The sequence below is a fragment of the Mesoplodon mirus genome, assembly GCF_964341445.2.
Source record: "Mesoplodon mirus genome assembly, contig: HAP1_SCAFFOLD_680, whole genome shotgun sequence".
Taxonomy (NCBI): Eukaryota; Metazoa; Chordata; class Mammalia; order Artiodactyla; family Ziphiidae; genus Mesoplodon; species Mesoplodon mirus.
In genome coordinates this window covers 58,750-74,032 of record NW_028295349.1, presented here as the reverse complement: position 1 = coordinate 74,032, position 15,283 = coordinate 58,750, and the positions used below count along the sequence as shown (strand labels likewise).

The window sequence follows — 15,283 nt, the reverse complement described above, 5'->3', positions numbered from 1 at the left end:
CAGAGAAAGAAGGAGAGAACCCACCTGGCCTTGCACATTGACGCAGTACTTGTTGAACACAGAGTTGATCTGGGCATCCTGCAGGGCCCCAAACAGCAGCGTCTGACGATAGTACTTGGACCAATTATTGAGGTTCCACATGCGCACTCGAGAAAAGTCCACCCCATGTGAGTCCAAGGGCAGTAGGTTCATGTGGTTCATCAAATGCTTTGAGCAGAAGTAATACTCCATTAATACTTATTGAACACTTACCTGTTGGGCGTTGCTAACCTTTCTATAAGCCCATCATCTTATTTAACCCCATGAAGTAGATATTATCATCTCCCAAATTACAACAAGAAAACAGGCTCAGATGGGTGAGTGACTTGCCCATAGTCAAGCGAACAAGAAGAAAAGCTCAAACTGGCCACCTTGTGGATCTCTCAAAAAGGATCAAGATGCTACCTATACAGAATATTTCTTTTAAAGGAAATTCTGAAATGCCACTCTGGTCACTCTATAAGCAACTCAGTTCCAGACTTGGACAAGAAGGGAAATGACACGGAAAACAGAGCTGCTGTCCTTCCATGACTTGGCTCCCAAAACGTTAGAAAATTCCCGGAGTGACTACATGTGCCTTTTGCTCAAAATAAAGATGACTCAACCATCGACATGCCTGTTCTATTTTAATCATATTTTTACCTTGTAATGTATATTGAAGGGTCACAAGTACTATAAGTTTATTCCCTACTTTATAAATAAGTACTCCCCTTTATCTGTCCCAAACTTACTCCAAGTCCTGGGGTTGTAGAAAAGGTAAATTCTCACATGCCTTATAAAAATAAACCTATAGTTCTGTGATGAGGATTGTTCCAAAGCACAATCCTAAACCCCAAAACATTGCAGAGTATGTTGAGAGGGAGAAAAAAAATTATAGTACAAATTACAGTAGGGGGACAAAAACATCTTACGTTTCTCTGTAAAACATCACAAATTAAGAAATCATGAGCAATGTTTTCCCATCTCCACTGAAGACCAAACAAAAGAGAACGAGCATAAATAGGAGGAACTATTTTAGATAAAAACATTCCTGGTGAGGAGGGATTTCAATCAATCAACCAACCAACCAACCAACCAACCAACCAACCAACCACACTAAACTGGTCTATTACTAGAAGCAACTTTTAAGGGGAAAAAATCTTTTCTGGAGATTTGAAAATGTTGACAAGAATTTTTATCTTTCTGGATACTTTACTGACCAACTTGTGGGTAGAAGAGGGGACAACATTTCCCGTTTTCAAATTGGAAAATGTGGAATATTTCCATTTCCAAGCTGAGTTTTAATCTGGACTTTAATAACCATTTCAGACTCAAACCACTGAGCTTCTTGTCTCTAAATGTTAATGACCAGCATTACCAAGACATGCTCCCAGTTCTGCATCAGGTAAATGTCAGCTTGATCAATGATGAGAAGCTTAATACAAGACAGAAAGTCAAAATCTCTCTTCTTCTCTCCTTCTCCACCAATGATGGTCCTCAAGCCCAGAGGGGAGGCAATGAGGATGTCTGACGAATAGAAGGGGGCATAAAGTCGGATGCTTCTCTGCAGTATTGCCACCCCTATACACAAAACAGCCAAGCACACATCAGTTCATGAGTCACCACCAAGCCATTAGCTTCCACCCTCTCCAACTGCAGCCTCCCCTTGTACCTTCCACATCTTCCCCTTTGCATGTAATTGTGCTCCAACTGCTTTAATTATTAAAATCATCATCGTCATCCCTCCTTTGCATCTACGGTCCCTTCTAGCTCCCACCCTCTTCTTTTCCTTCACTGGCAAACCTTCCAAAAAATTATCTCTACTTTAAAATCTCCCACTCACTTCTTAATGTACTGCAATCTGCCTCTGAGTCTCAGGACACCACTGAAATGACTCTTGCCAAGGTCACCAACAGCTCTCAGTTACCAATTCAATGGCACTTTAGTGTTTCTTGTCACGAATGCATAAGCACACCCTCCTTGAAATGTTCTTTTCCTTACTGGTGGTTTCTGTCACTTTAACACTTACTTCTATTACTGACCTGGTCCTTATCTATTTTTCCATATTCAAAGAGCTCTTCAACAAATCCCTGGATTCACCCACAAGTTCTCTTTCACTCTACATAAAGCTTTGGATAAATATATTCACTAATTATGGCTTTAACATTATCATCACAAAAATTTATATTTCCTGCCCACATCTCTTTCCTAAGCAACAAGTAGCAGTCTTTAAAGAGCCCAGATCATATGTGAAGGAGATTCACTTGCTAATCTTAAAGCATCTACCAGAGGGGCAGAAGTTGGCTGGGACTCTCTCTGGGGACAGAATGCTGGCAGATGCCATTTTTACAAATTCCCTCTACCTTGATGGCACTGGTGGGTGCCACTTTTTTGCACTCTCACTCTTAAGTTGCTAACAGTGGTGGTGGGTGAGTACCCCCTACCCCACGGCCCTGCACTGCCTGTGTGCAGCACTGACAAACATGGACAACGAGCAGCCACGCCTACCCCATCTCATGCCACTCGCGGGACACGACCTGAGGCAACAATCACATGTAGCCCACACAGGGGACACTCCTTGAGCACCAGGCTCAGGCAGATGGGGGTGGGACTGCATTTCTAGACTCCATGGGAGTGAAACAAACAGAGAGAGTTTATAAGATGACCAAGAACTAGGAAAAAGTTAAAAATACAGTTCATCTCCCACACAGGGCCACTCCTTCAAGACGGGGCAGTAACTGTTTTGCATAATACACAGAAACAAAGACGGAGAGTCAAGCAAAATGAGGAAGCAGAGGAACATGTTCCAAATGAAGGAACAAGATAAAACCCCAGAAAAAATATTTAATGAAACAGATGCAAGTGATTTATCCAATAAAGAATTCAAAGTCATAGTCCTAAAGATGCTCACCAAACTTGGGAGATGAATGAACGAACACAGTGAGAAACTCAAGAAAGAGACAGAATATAAGAAAGTTCTAAACAGAGCTCACACAGCTGAAGATTATAATAATTGAACTGAAAAATACACTAGAGGGAATCAACAGCAGACTAGATGGTAGAAAAGAACAGATCAGTGACCTGGCAGACAAGGTAGCAGAAATCACCCCAACAGAACAGCAAAGAGAAAAAATATTTTTAAAATATGAGGACAGTTTAAGGGAACTGTGGGACAACATCAAGTGTACTATCATCGGTGTTAAGGGGTCGCAGAAGAAGAGAGAGAAAGGGGCACTAACACCCACATTATAGGGGTCCCAGAAGGAGGACAGAGAAAGAAAGGGGCAGAAAACTTATCTGAAGAAATAATGGCTAAAAATGTCCCTAACCTGGTGAAGGAAACAGACATTCAGGTCCAGCAAGAACCAAGAGTCCCAAACAAAATGAGCCCAAGGAGATTCATACCAAGACACATTATAATTAATATGTTAAAAGTCAAAGGTAAAGAGGGAATCTTAAGCAGCAAGAGAAAAACAACTAATTACAGACAAGGGAATCCCCATAAGAATATCAGCTGATTTTTCATCAGAAACTTTGTGGTCCAGAAGGAGATGGCATGATATGTTCAAATATGCTGAAAGGAAAAAACTTCCAACAAAGAAGGAAGGAAATAATAGAAGTCAGATGAGAAATACTGAATAAATGAAATGGAGACAAAAAAAAAAGATCAATGAAACTAAGAGCTGGTTCTGTGAAAAGATAAACAAAATTAACAAACCTTTAGTCAGACTCAATAAGAAAAAAAGAGAAGGGGCCCAAATCAGAAATGAAAGAGAAGCTATAACTGACACTACAGAAATACAAAGTATCGTAAGAGACTACTACGAACAATTATACACCAACAAGTCAGATAACCTAGAAGAAATACATAAATTCCTAGAAACACACAATCTTCTAAAACTGAATCATGAAGAAAAAATGTGAATAGATCAATTACTAGTAATGTGATTGAATCAGTAATCAAAAAGCTCCCCAAAAACAAAAGACCAGGACCAGAGAGCTTCATGGTAAATTCTATGAAATACTTAAAGAAGATTTAATACCTATCCTTCTCAAACATATTTCAAAAAACTGAAGAGGCGGAAACACTTCCAAACTCATTTTATGAGGCCAGCATAACCCTGATACTGAAACACCACAAAAAAAGAAATGTACAGGCTACTATGCCTGATAAACACAGATGCAAAAATCCTTGACAAATTATTAGCAAACTGAATCCAACAATACATTAAAAGGACCATACACTATAATCAAGTAGAATTTATTCCAGGGATGCAAGGATGGGTTGACAAAGTGGGTATAGAGGGAACGTATCTCAACATAACAAAGGCATATACGATAAACCCACAGCTAACATCATATTCAGTGGTGAAAAGCTGAAAGCATTTCCTCTAAAATCAGGAACAAGACAAGGATGCACACTTCTGCCACTTTTATTCAACATAGTATTGGAAATCCTAGCCACAGCAACTAGGCAAGAAAAAGAAATAAAAGATACCCAAATTGGAAAGGAGGAAGTAAAACTGACTATTTGCAGATGACATGATACTTTATGGAGAAAACCCTAAAGACTCCACCAAAAAACTGTCAGAACTAATAAATAAATTTAGTAATGTTGCAGGATACAAAATTAACAAAAATCTGTTGTGTTTATATACATTAATAATGAACTATTAGAAAGAGAAATTAAGAAAACAATCCATTTACAATAGCATCAAAAAGAATAAACTACCTAGAAAAAAATCTAACCAAGAAGGTAAAAAACTTGTACTTGGAAAACTACAAGGTATTGATGAAAGAAATTAAAGATGACAGAAACATGAAAAACTACACCATGCTCATAGATGGGAAGACTTAGTACTGTTAAAATGTCCATACTGGACACCAAGGGGGGAAAGTGGGGGTGGGGGTGGGGGTGTGATGAATTGGGAGATTGGGACTGACATGTATATACTAATATGTATTAAATGGATAACTAATAAGAACCTGCTGTATAAAGAAATAAATAAAATTCAAAAACAAAGTCCATACTACCCAAAGAAATCTACAGATTTAATGCAATCCTTATCAAAGTACCCATGACATTTTTCATAAAACTAGAGTAATCCTAAAATTTGTACAGAGTTGCAAAGGATCCTGAATAGCCAAACTGATTATGAGAAAGAAGAACAAAGCTGAAGGTATAACACTCCCTGATTTTAAACTACACTACAAGTCTACAGTAATCAAAATTGTACGGTAATAGCACAAAAACAGACACAGATCAACAGAACAGAGAGCCCAGAAATAAATCCATATTTATATGGTCACAATCTATGACAAAGGAGACAAGAATATACAATGCAGAAAAGACAGTCTCATCAACAAATGGTGATGGGAAAACTAGACAGCTACATGCAAAAGAATGAAACTGGACCACTAGCTTACACCATCTACAAAAATCAACTCAAAATGGATTAAAGACTTGAACATAAGACCTGAAAACCACAGAACTCCCAGAAGAAAACATAGGCAGTAACTTCCCTGACAACAGTCTTAGCAATATTTTTTTGGATCTGACTCCACAGGCAAGGGCAATGAAACCAAAAATAAACAAATGGGACTACATCAAACTAAAAAGCTTGTGCACAGCGATGGAAACCATCAATGAAACAAAAAGGCAATCTACTGAATGGGAGAGGATATTTGCAAATCTAGTAAGGGGTTAAGATCCAAGATATATAAAGAACTCATGTAACTCATTATCAAAAAACCCCAAACGGGGCTTCCCTGGTGGCACAGTGGTTGAGAGTCCGCCTGCCGATGCAGGGGATATGGGTTCGTGCCCTGGTCCGGAAAGATCCCACGTGCCACGGAGCGGCTAGGCCCGTGAGCCATGGCCGCTGAGCCTGCGCGTCCGGAGCCTGCGCTCCGCAATGGGAGAGGCCAAAACAGTGAGAGGCCCGCGTACTGCAAAAAAAAAAAAAAAAAACGCAAAAAAAAACCCCCAAACAATCCAATTAAAAAATAGCAGAGGGGGCTTCCCTGGTGGCGCAGTGGTTGAGAATCCACCTGCCGATGCAGGAGACACGGGGTCGTGCCCCGGTCCGGGGGGATCCCACATGCCGTGGAGTGGCTGGGCACATGAGCCATGGCCGCTGAGCCTGCGCGTCCGGAGCCTGTGCTCCGCAACGGGAGAGGCCACAACAGTGAGAGGCCCACGTACAGCAAAAAAAAAAAAAAAAAAAAAAAAAAAAAAGCAGAGGACCTGAATAAACATTTTTCCAAAGAAGTCGTACTGATAGCCAACAGTCAAATGTAGAGATGCTCAACATCACTCATCAGGAAAATGCAAATCAAAATCACAATGAGAAATCAAAACTACAATGAGGTACCATCTCACACTGGTCAGAATGGCCATCATTAAAATGTCTACAAATAACAAATGCTGGAGAGGGTGTGGAGAGAAGGGAACCCTCCTACGCTGTTGGTGGGAATGTAAGTTGGTGCAGTCACTATGGAAAACAGTATGGAGTTTCCTTGGAAAACTAAAAATATAATTACCATATGATCCAGCAATCCCACTCCTGGGCATATATCTGGACAAAACTATAATTCAAAAAGATACATGCACCCCTATGTTCACAGCAGCACTATTCACAATAGCCAAGACATGGAAACAACCTAAATGTCCATTGACAGATGAATGGATAAAGATGTGATACATATATACAATGGAATACTACTCAGTCATAAACATGAACAAAATAATGCCATTTGGCAGCAACATGGATGCAACTACAGATTATCATACTAAGAGGAGTCTGTCAAAGAGAAAGACAAATACCATATGATATCACGTATATATGAAATCTAAAATATGGCACAAATGAACCTATCTACAAAACAGAAACAGACTCACAGACCTGTGGTTGCCAAGGTCAGGGGTGGGGAAAGGGATGGACTGAGAGTCTGGGGTTAGTTGATGCAAACTATTACCTTTAGAATGGGTAAACAACAAGGTCCTACTGTATAGCACAGGGAACTATATCCAATCTCCTGGGATATGCCATAATGCAAAAGAATATAAAAAAGGATGTATATATGTGTATAACTGAGTCACTGCCGTACAGCAGAAATGAGCACAACATTGTAAATCAACTATACCTACTCCAATTAAAAAAAAAAAAAGAAGAATGTATCAGGTGGCTAGTAAGTGCTGTGATCAAAATGAAATAATATAAAATGATAGGCTGTGATTTTGGAGTTATAAATTCTTACAGCCACCATGTATTATAAGTTGCTATTAACCAAAGCACAGAGAGAAAAAAAACCACAATGAGATATCACCTCAAACCTGTCAGAATAGGTCTTATCCAAAAGACAAGAAATAACAAATGCTGGCAAAGATGTGGAGAAAAGGGAACCCTTGTGCATTGTTAGTGGAAATGTAAATTGGTGTGGCCACTATGGAAAACAGTATGGATGTTCTTCAAAAATTAAAAATAGAATCACCATACAATTGAGCAACTCAACTTCTGGGTGTTTATCCAAAGAAAAAAACCCACTAATTCAAAAAGATATATGCACTCCTACGTTCAATGCAACATTTATAATAGCCAAAATATGGAATATGGAAGCAGCCTAAGTGTCCACAGATGACAAATGGATAAAGATGCGGTGTGTACACACACACACACACACACACACACACACACACACACACAATGGAATATTACTCAGCCATAGATGAATGAAATCTTGCCATCTGCGACAACAAGGATAGACCTTGAGGGTATCACAGTAAGTGAAATAAGTCAGACAAAGACAAATATCAACAGCATGTGACTTCACTTATATGTGGAATCTCAAAAACAAAAAACCAGACAGATAGATACAGAGAACAGACTGGTGGTTGCCAGCAGGGAGGGCGGGGTTGGAGGGTGGGCAAAATGGATGGGGGAGATCAGGAGGTATAAAACTTCCAGTTATAAAGTGAACAGGTCACAGGGATCCAATGTATGCCATGGGGAATATAGTCAATAATATTGCATTAACTTTGTATGGTGACAAACGGTAACTTTACTTATTGTTGTGATAAGTTTGTAAGGTATATAGACATTGAATCACTATGTTGTACACCTGAAACTAATATGTCAATTATATATCAATTAAACAAAAGACTGATTTATCAGCTCCTTGTTGGCCGCCTGCATATGTTTAAAACTAACTGTAAGCTCTAATCCCCTTGCACTGCACACTCCGGCCATGCTAAAGCCTCTGAATCCTAAGTCTTGCCGGTTTATTCACCCTGATGCCTCCACACTTGCCATTTCCTGTCTGAAACTTTTTCTTCCACTCTCATCGCTCTACTTTGTACCTGGCTAAATCTGACTCAGGTTTCAACATAGTATGGATGGTACCTCCAACAGAAGGCCTTCCCTAACAGTCCTGAGCCCATTTTGAGTAAGGATATTTGCTTTAAATACTTTAACTAGAACACCCACTATCCTCTAACCGTAACACATCTCATCCCATACTGTCTGATTTGTCTTAAGGCTGGACTTGCTTAACAGTAACTTTTAATTCCATATCTCCAGCTTAACAGTGCCTGGCACATAGTAGATGCTTAATAAGTGGTAAATGGGCATACGTGACTAATAAATATTTTCCAGGAACTTTTTCAATGAACAAGCAACCAAGTACATGGGAGCTGAATGACAAACAAGCAAAAATGTGCAAAGCTGGGTGGGAGTCAGTAAGTCCAGAGTGGAGATAATTCAGGTGTGGGCACTCCACATGGCAGGCAGGAGGGAAGTCCATTACGTACAGATGCTCTAGTTTATTCATCTTCCCCAGACTGACCCACCCAGCCCCATCAGCTCCAACTCCCCCAAGAAGCCCTGTAGCATTGACTGTGAGCTACCAGCTATAGGCATGCTGAGACATTTGTTATAAACATGCAGGTGCCTTTCATACATGCCTTCACAGACACTCCATCCCATTAGCCAAGTATGTACCCCATTAGCCAAGGCAAGACTCTCCCCTGGCAGACGAGTGGTCTCAAATGTGTCCTGGTTCTGCTAGGAGGCTGAGACAGTGACCCTCTGAAAGAATGCCTAATTCCAGGCTTCTAGCTTCCAGCTATGTGCACCTCACACCTCAGGTCCCTCAGGGTCTCAGTTTTGACAAGGAGGAATTACCAGTCCTGAAGTGGTCATCGATGTTGCCGACAAATACAGCTTCATAATCCTCAGGCCTCTTCAGGTTGGGTGGTCTCTCCTTGGGATCTGAGCCATACTCTCCATTAAACCTCTTTTTGTTGCTTACAATTATTTTCTTCTTGCTGTCGCCCTCAAGAAGACAGATGAAGAGCTGTACCACCCGCAAAGCAGCTTCCCGGAATGGCACCACTATCGGCACCTGTGGAGGGAGTGATGGGCAGCCTTGGAGGGGCAAGGGGAAGGAAGGACAGCTCGAGGTGAGCCTGCTGGGGACCTAAGGAGCCCTCCGTTCCACAGCCCCTGGCCAAGGACCACATCCGTGTCACCCCCTTTACATAGGACCTGGCTCAGTACTGAAGGCTGAGCATCTTTCCGAACCACAGCACCATGTCCTATGGACTTCAATCTCATGGCTCCTTGGGGTGGGGGTGGGGTTAATTCTTAAGCAGAATGTAGAAATTTTATTTATTTATTTTTTTTTTTGCGGTACGCGGGCCTCTCACTGTTGTGGCCTCTCCCGCTGCGGAGCACAGGCTCCGGACGCGCAGGCTCAGCGGCCATGGCTCACGGGCCCAGCCGCTCCGCGGCATGTGGGATCTTCCTGGACTGGGGCACGAACCCGTGTCCCCTGCATCGGCAGGCGGACTCTCAACCACTGCGCCACCAGGGAAGCCCAGAAATACTCTTTGAGGTAAGTCAATGCCGTTAACAGAGGTGTCCATTAGCAAAAACCCAAGGGCATAAACACACAAAGCTCTTTGAGGACAAGAAATGTTACTCATTTCTGTCTCCCACAGAACTTAGTTCAGTATTTTGATCCGTAAGACCCAAGGAATATGCTGAACAAATGAATTAGATGTATTAAGTAGAGAATAAAGTTAGTAAGGAAAGGACTAAAGCATCATTACTTTTCTAGTACATTTCCTAGTACATTTTTCAGAAATGATGATAAAGGATTTCTGAAATAAGATGATATTTCAATGGGAAATATAGGATTCAGTTTTCCAAACATTTCCAAAAGTGCTCAATTTTAACTGTTGAGGAAAAAAAAACAGAAGATGCTTAACAAATGATTACCTTCTAACTACCCTTGTGTAAACAATACAATCAATGGATATAACCCCAGTCAGATCAGACAATTCACCAAATTCTGAATGTGACTCATGGGTAATCTACCTCATATTCTATTTTGCAATTCTAAATGGAAACAGATAATCTTATTATCCTGATGTTCAAGATTCTGAGATAGTTTCTCAGAAAGGCAACCAGCACAGCCAGAGGGGTGTAGTGATTCAGTTTGGTACAGTGCAGGGATGATGGATCAGTTTTGAAGAGGGCCAAGTTACTGTCCCGGCTGTCACACTAAGTAAGTGTCTAGGCTTTGGTTTCCCCAACTATCAAACAAGAGGGTTGGACTAAGAAATCTCTAAGAGCCATATCAGTATCAAAATCCTAAAATCCTATTAAGCCCAATGAGAAGAATCTAAGAAGATGAGGCTTCTTCAATATAGACACAGAGGCTAAAGGGTAAGGGGGTATGGGTGGCACAGTATCTAGCTCCAGCACATCATGAAAAACGTAGACAGAATTCAACGACGTAAGCTCCCAATCCACTGGAGCTTAGGCTTATGAGCCACATAAATGTAATCATCACTTTAAGCAGTAATAAGGATACAATGCAAAAACAGGGATTTTGTTTTCCAAGGTCTACATATTTATGTGGCTTAGTGAAGGGAATCCTTGGTTCTAGTCCTGTCTCTGCTACTTTTTCTCTGGTTCTCTTTAGCAAGGTCCTCTACGAATCTGGGTCTCTGTCCACAGGTGTAATATGTAGGGATTGAATAAAAGGCTCCTTAAGGTCCCATCCAGCTCTGACAATCACAAAGAAGAGATTTATAGTGGAGTGTTACTTATGTAGGATCAGGGTTTATCTTTAAGGAGAGAATTATCATGGAGGTACCTCCTACTCCACTTTCCAGTTAGATCTGCTGTTAGAGACAGTCCACTGAGCTGTCTGCAGCACTGCCGTGACATTACCTGGCCCATCTAATATGCTCATTCTTGGACTCATTCATTATTCCAATCATTAAACCATCTGAGAACCTGCTAAGTGCCAGGACCCATATGTTAGAGCCTTACAGCCTCCTTGAGGGCAAAGTTCTGCTGCTGCCACTCACCTTGGGCCTCGTTAGCCCTTGGTCCCTGAAGTCATCATCATCACCCAACCCAAGTTTCTGGCTTCGGCATCTGCTGTTGTTGGCAAGCACCTGGGCATTGGCTTTGAGAACGTGATTTATCACATGCAGGCAGTACACGTGGCGGATCTCTTCCCCTTTCTTCAGGGCAGTCCTTTCTGGGTAGAACAGGTCCCGGTAAGAATTCATAATTAAGAAGAGCTCTTTCTGGAGGGGTGTGAAGGGGCTACTTGAATTTGGGGGACAAGAGGGGAACTGGCTGTTGGTCTTGATCCAGGTGGATTCCAGAGGCTTCTGGAGATGAAGTGACTTTAAGTCAATGTCCTTTGGGGGTTTAAAGGTTTCCAACTGTTGAAACCTGGATGAAAAGACAAGCTGGCCCAGGATGGGCCACTGTGGGAGAAATGATCAAGAACTAAGTTAGAAATGAATTATAGTACCTTACATTCATATAATGCTTTATAATTTACCAAGGCCTTTCACAACTTACAGATCCTCTCACTTTATCCTCACAACAACCTTACAAGCTAAACACTATAATGCTCTTCTTGCAGTTTAGGAAATGCTGAGGTTCAGAGGTTATAGGATTCAGACAAACAGAGGAGAACAGAGCTAAGGGTTAGAGCCCAAGGTTTCTGACTTTAGAAACCTTGTGAGCTCTTCACTAGATCAGTGGGTCACAAACTGTCCTGTGGACCACACTGTAGGAAGTCAAAATTTACTCTAGACAAAAGAAAAGGGGGCCCAACGGTCAAATAACTTCGGTAACCACCACAAAACCTAATCCCCCTCAGGGAGAGTCACAAGCAGATCGGACACTAAAGGTTCTGCTGAGTCCTGTAACAAGGACTCCGTTCCACTTCGTTTGACCCAGAGTTTTCCAAATTTACTTGGACGTGGAACAAGGTTTTTGTTGTTGTTTTGGATTTTTTTTTTTTTTTGGAGACATATATTAGAATTGAAAAGAATAGTATTTTGTGGAATACCAGTTTGGGAATTTTTGCACTGTAACAAAACTGCTGATCTTAGCAATAAAGAAAGGATGACCTCTGCAATAAAAAAGAATTAACTATTGATATATGCCAACAACTGGGATGAACCTCCAAGGAATTATGCTGCGTGAGAAAAAGCCAACCTGTATGATTTTATTTATATAACGCTTTTGAAATAACAAAATTATAGAAATGGAGAACAGATTAGCGGTTACCAAGGGTTAGGAATGGGGGAAGGGAGGTGGGTGTGGTTATAAAATGGCACCAGGGAAGAGGAGGGATCTTGATGGTGCTGGAAATGCTCTGTATGTTGACTGTGGTGGTGGCCAGGGCAACCTACACGTGATAAAACAGTATAGAACTAAATAACACAAAGGAGCAGGAGCAAAAGTGAGGAAATCTGAATAAGACAGGTAGGTTGTATCAGTGGAAATTTCCTACTTGTGATATTGTACTACAGTTTTGTAAGATGCTACCATTGGGGGAAACCGGGCAAAGGGCACATGGGATACCCTTGTATGATTTCTTACAACTGCATCTATAATTATTACCTCAATAAAAATTTCAATGAAACAAGGATGACCAATTCTTATGAATAGCATCAGTGGTGAAAAAAAAAATCACCGAAAAAAGAAGCAAAAACTGCTCCATACTGAATAATTTAGGTGTGAACTTATCTCAGATATTTCAAACAAATGAACAGCAGTAGCTACTGTCTGACTGAACACTTTGTACATGTCTTCCAGTAAACTAAATTACTTTATTTTGATGCAGGCATTACTGTCCCCCTCTAACAGATGAGAACAGTGAAGATTAAAAAGGTAGATTAACTTGCCTTAGGTCATGAGATAGCCCCTTGCAGACGTTGGTCTAAACCCTGGTGTACCTGTCTCCAAAGCATTCTTATCTTATTGGTCCCCACCTTCCAGCTTCCCAGTGCCTTTTCTAGCTATGCCTGTGCCTTACTGGGCTCTTCCAGTCTTCCTCTATCTTGCTCCCTCTCAAGCCATCTGCCACGGGTGTGTATCATACATTCAGGGAGACCACTAAAACCCAAGACCACTGCTTGCTTTTAGCTGGTGGGTAGTTTTGGGATTTGTGGCAACAGCCTGGATTTCTTTTTCTTTCAGTTCTTTGTTTACATGTTGTGCAAATGGATCTAATTCAGAAATAAAGAATATTAGAACACTTAGGGCAAATGACAGGGATTTTCCAGTCTTCCCCTGTGAATGACATCCTGTTTTCATGATGTTAACTCATCTTTTTCCCCATCAACTTTCCCCATCATTTATCCCAGTCCAGAGCTTAAAAGTTTCTGACAGGTTCATCTCCCTAAAGCATTTCTTTAATCACATTATTCCCCACCTCAAAAACCTTTGAAGAAACTTCTTGGACTGAAATTCAACATACACCTCTAACCTACCTCTCTAATGTAATTTTTGAATTACATGGCTCTCAAATTCTTCTGCCACTGTGGCTTTCCTTCCTTTAACTGAAAATTCTATCCTCTTGTTCACCGCATTTCTATATATCCAAATAGTATCCGTTGAATGTTACCCCCTGACTCACAATAAATAACTATTTCCCAAGAGCCTACTGTGTCAGGCACAGTTCTGGCTCCAAAGAAGCCATCTCTGGTCCCCTATAGACAGTCATCACTTTCTCTCAAGCGCCCCACCCTGCCCTCAGTTATCCACACCAACACATATATGTGCATGTCCTACCTCACCTAACTAGACTGCAAGATCCCTGAGGGCAGGTACCACGTCTGATTTAACCTGCACTGGAAGACAAATGTAAATGCTCAACACTCAACTGAGGTGAACAAATGATCAAAATGGCAGGGTCAGTGCTCTGCACTGGCCACCCAACCTTCTCTTCCAGCCCCACTCACGTAAGAAGCAAAGTTAAATGACCCATTCAGGGACCCAGGTAGTAAAACTTCAAATGCAGTGCACCTTATATTAAGACCTAAGATAAAGGTGAACAATAGGAAATAAGAATTCTAGGTGATAATATATCAGTACAGACCAAACAACCAGAGAAACTTTAGGATAGTCAAGCCTCCTAATGTTTCCTCCAGGGTTTTTTTTGTTTTTTTTTTAACTTTTTTTGAGTTCAGAACGCGGTTTTTGCCCAAATTCTACCTGCTACTTCTTCCTCTTGTCTAGAATAGCTAACAGAACCAAATGAGGATTAAAATTTCAACTTCAGTGGCACCGCTGGTTGAAGAATGGCACTGGGACCAAAAAAGGCAGTCAGGACGCAGAATGAGACCAACCTGACATGCCCACCCAGGCACAGGCTAAGACACAGGACCTGAGAGACAGCAGAGCCCTGCCTCAGCCTACCACAGGCTTGTCTAAGTAACAGTCATGGGGACAGAGGCATGGCCCAGTGTTCTGTATCTTGACTTTGGCGATGACAATATAAATATACACATTTGTCAAAACTTATCGAATTGTATACTTAAAATGGGTACACCTTGTTGAATGTAATTCATACCTCAATAAAGTTGATTTTAAAGTTAAATTAAACAGTCGCCTATGGGGACTTCCCCAGTGGCACAGTGGTTCAGAATCCGCCTGCCGGGCTTCCCTGGTGGCGCAGTGGTTGAGAGTCCGCCTGCCGATGCAGGGGACATGGGTTCATGCCCCAGTCCAGGAAGATCCCACATGCCGCAGAGCGGCTGGGCCTGTGAGCCATGGCCACTGAGCCTGCGTGTCCAGAGCCTGTGCTCTGCAACGGGAGAGGCCACAACAGTGGGAGGCCCGCGTACCGCAAAAAAAAAAAAAAAAAAGAATCCGCCTGCCAATGCCGCGGAGCAACTAAGCCCATGCGCCACAACTACAGAGCCTGAGCTCTAGAGCCAGCG

General features: G+C 41.6%; 1 pseudogene across 1 annotated transcript in view; it reads right to left on the bottom strand.

The window, feature by feature from the left end:
- The window catches only part of LOC309797515 (U3 small nucleolar RNA-associated protein 25 homolog), a 29,285-nt pseudogene that overhangs the window by 8,947 nt on the left and 5,055 nt on the right, over nucleotides 1–15,283 (bottom strand). The window contains exons 5-9 of the transcript in view: nucleotides 13,479–13,567; nucleotides 11,399–11,809; nucleotides 9,201–9,420; nucleotides 1,397–1,599; nucleotides 25–207 (exon numbers count right to left, since the gene is read on the bottom strand). The product of the transcript in view is annotated as a U3 small nucleolar RNA-associated protein 25 homolog (transcript). The remainder of the gene's footprint in view (nucleotides 1–24; nucleotides 208–1,396; nucleotides 1,600–9,200; nucleotides 9,421–11,398; nucleotides 11,810–13,478; nucleotides 13,568–15,283) is intronic.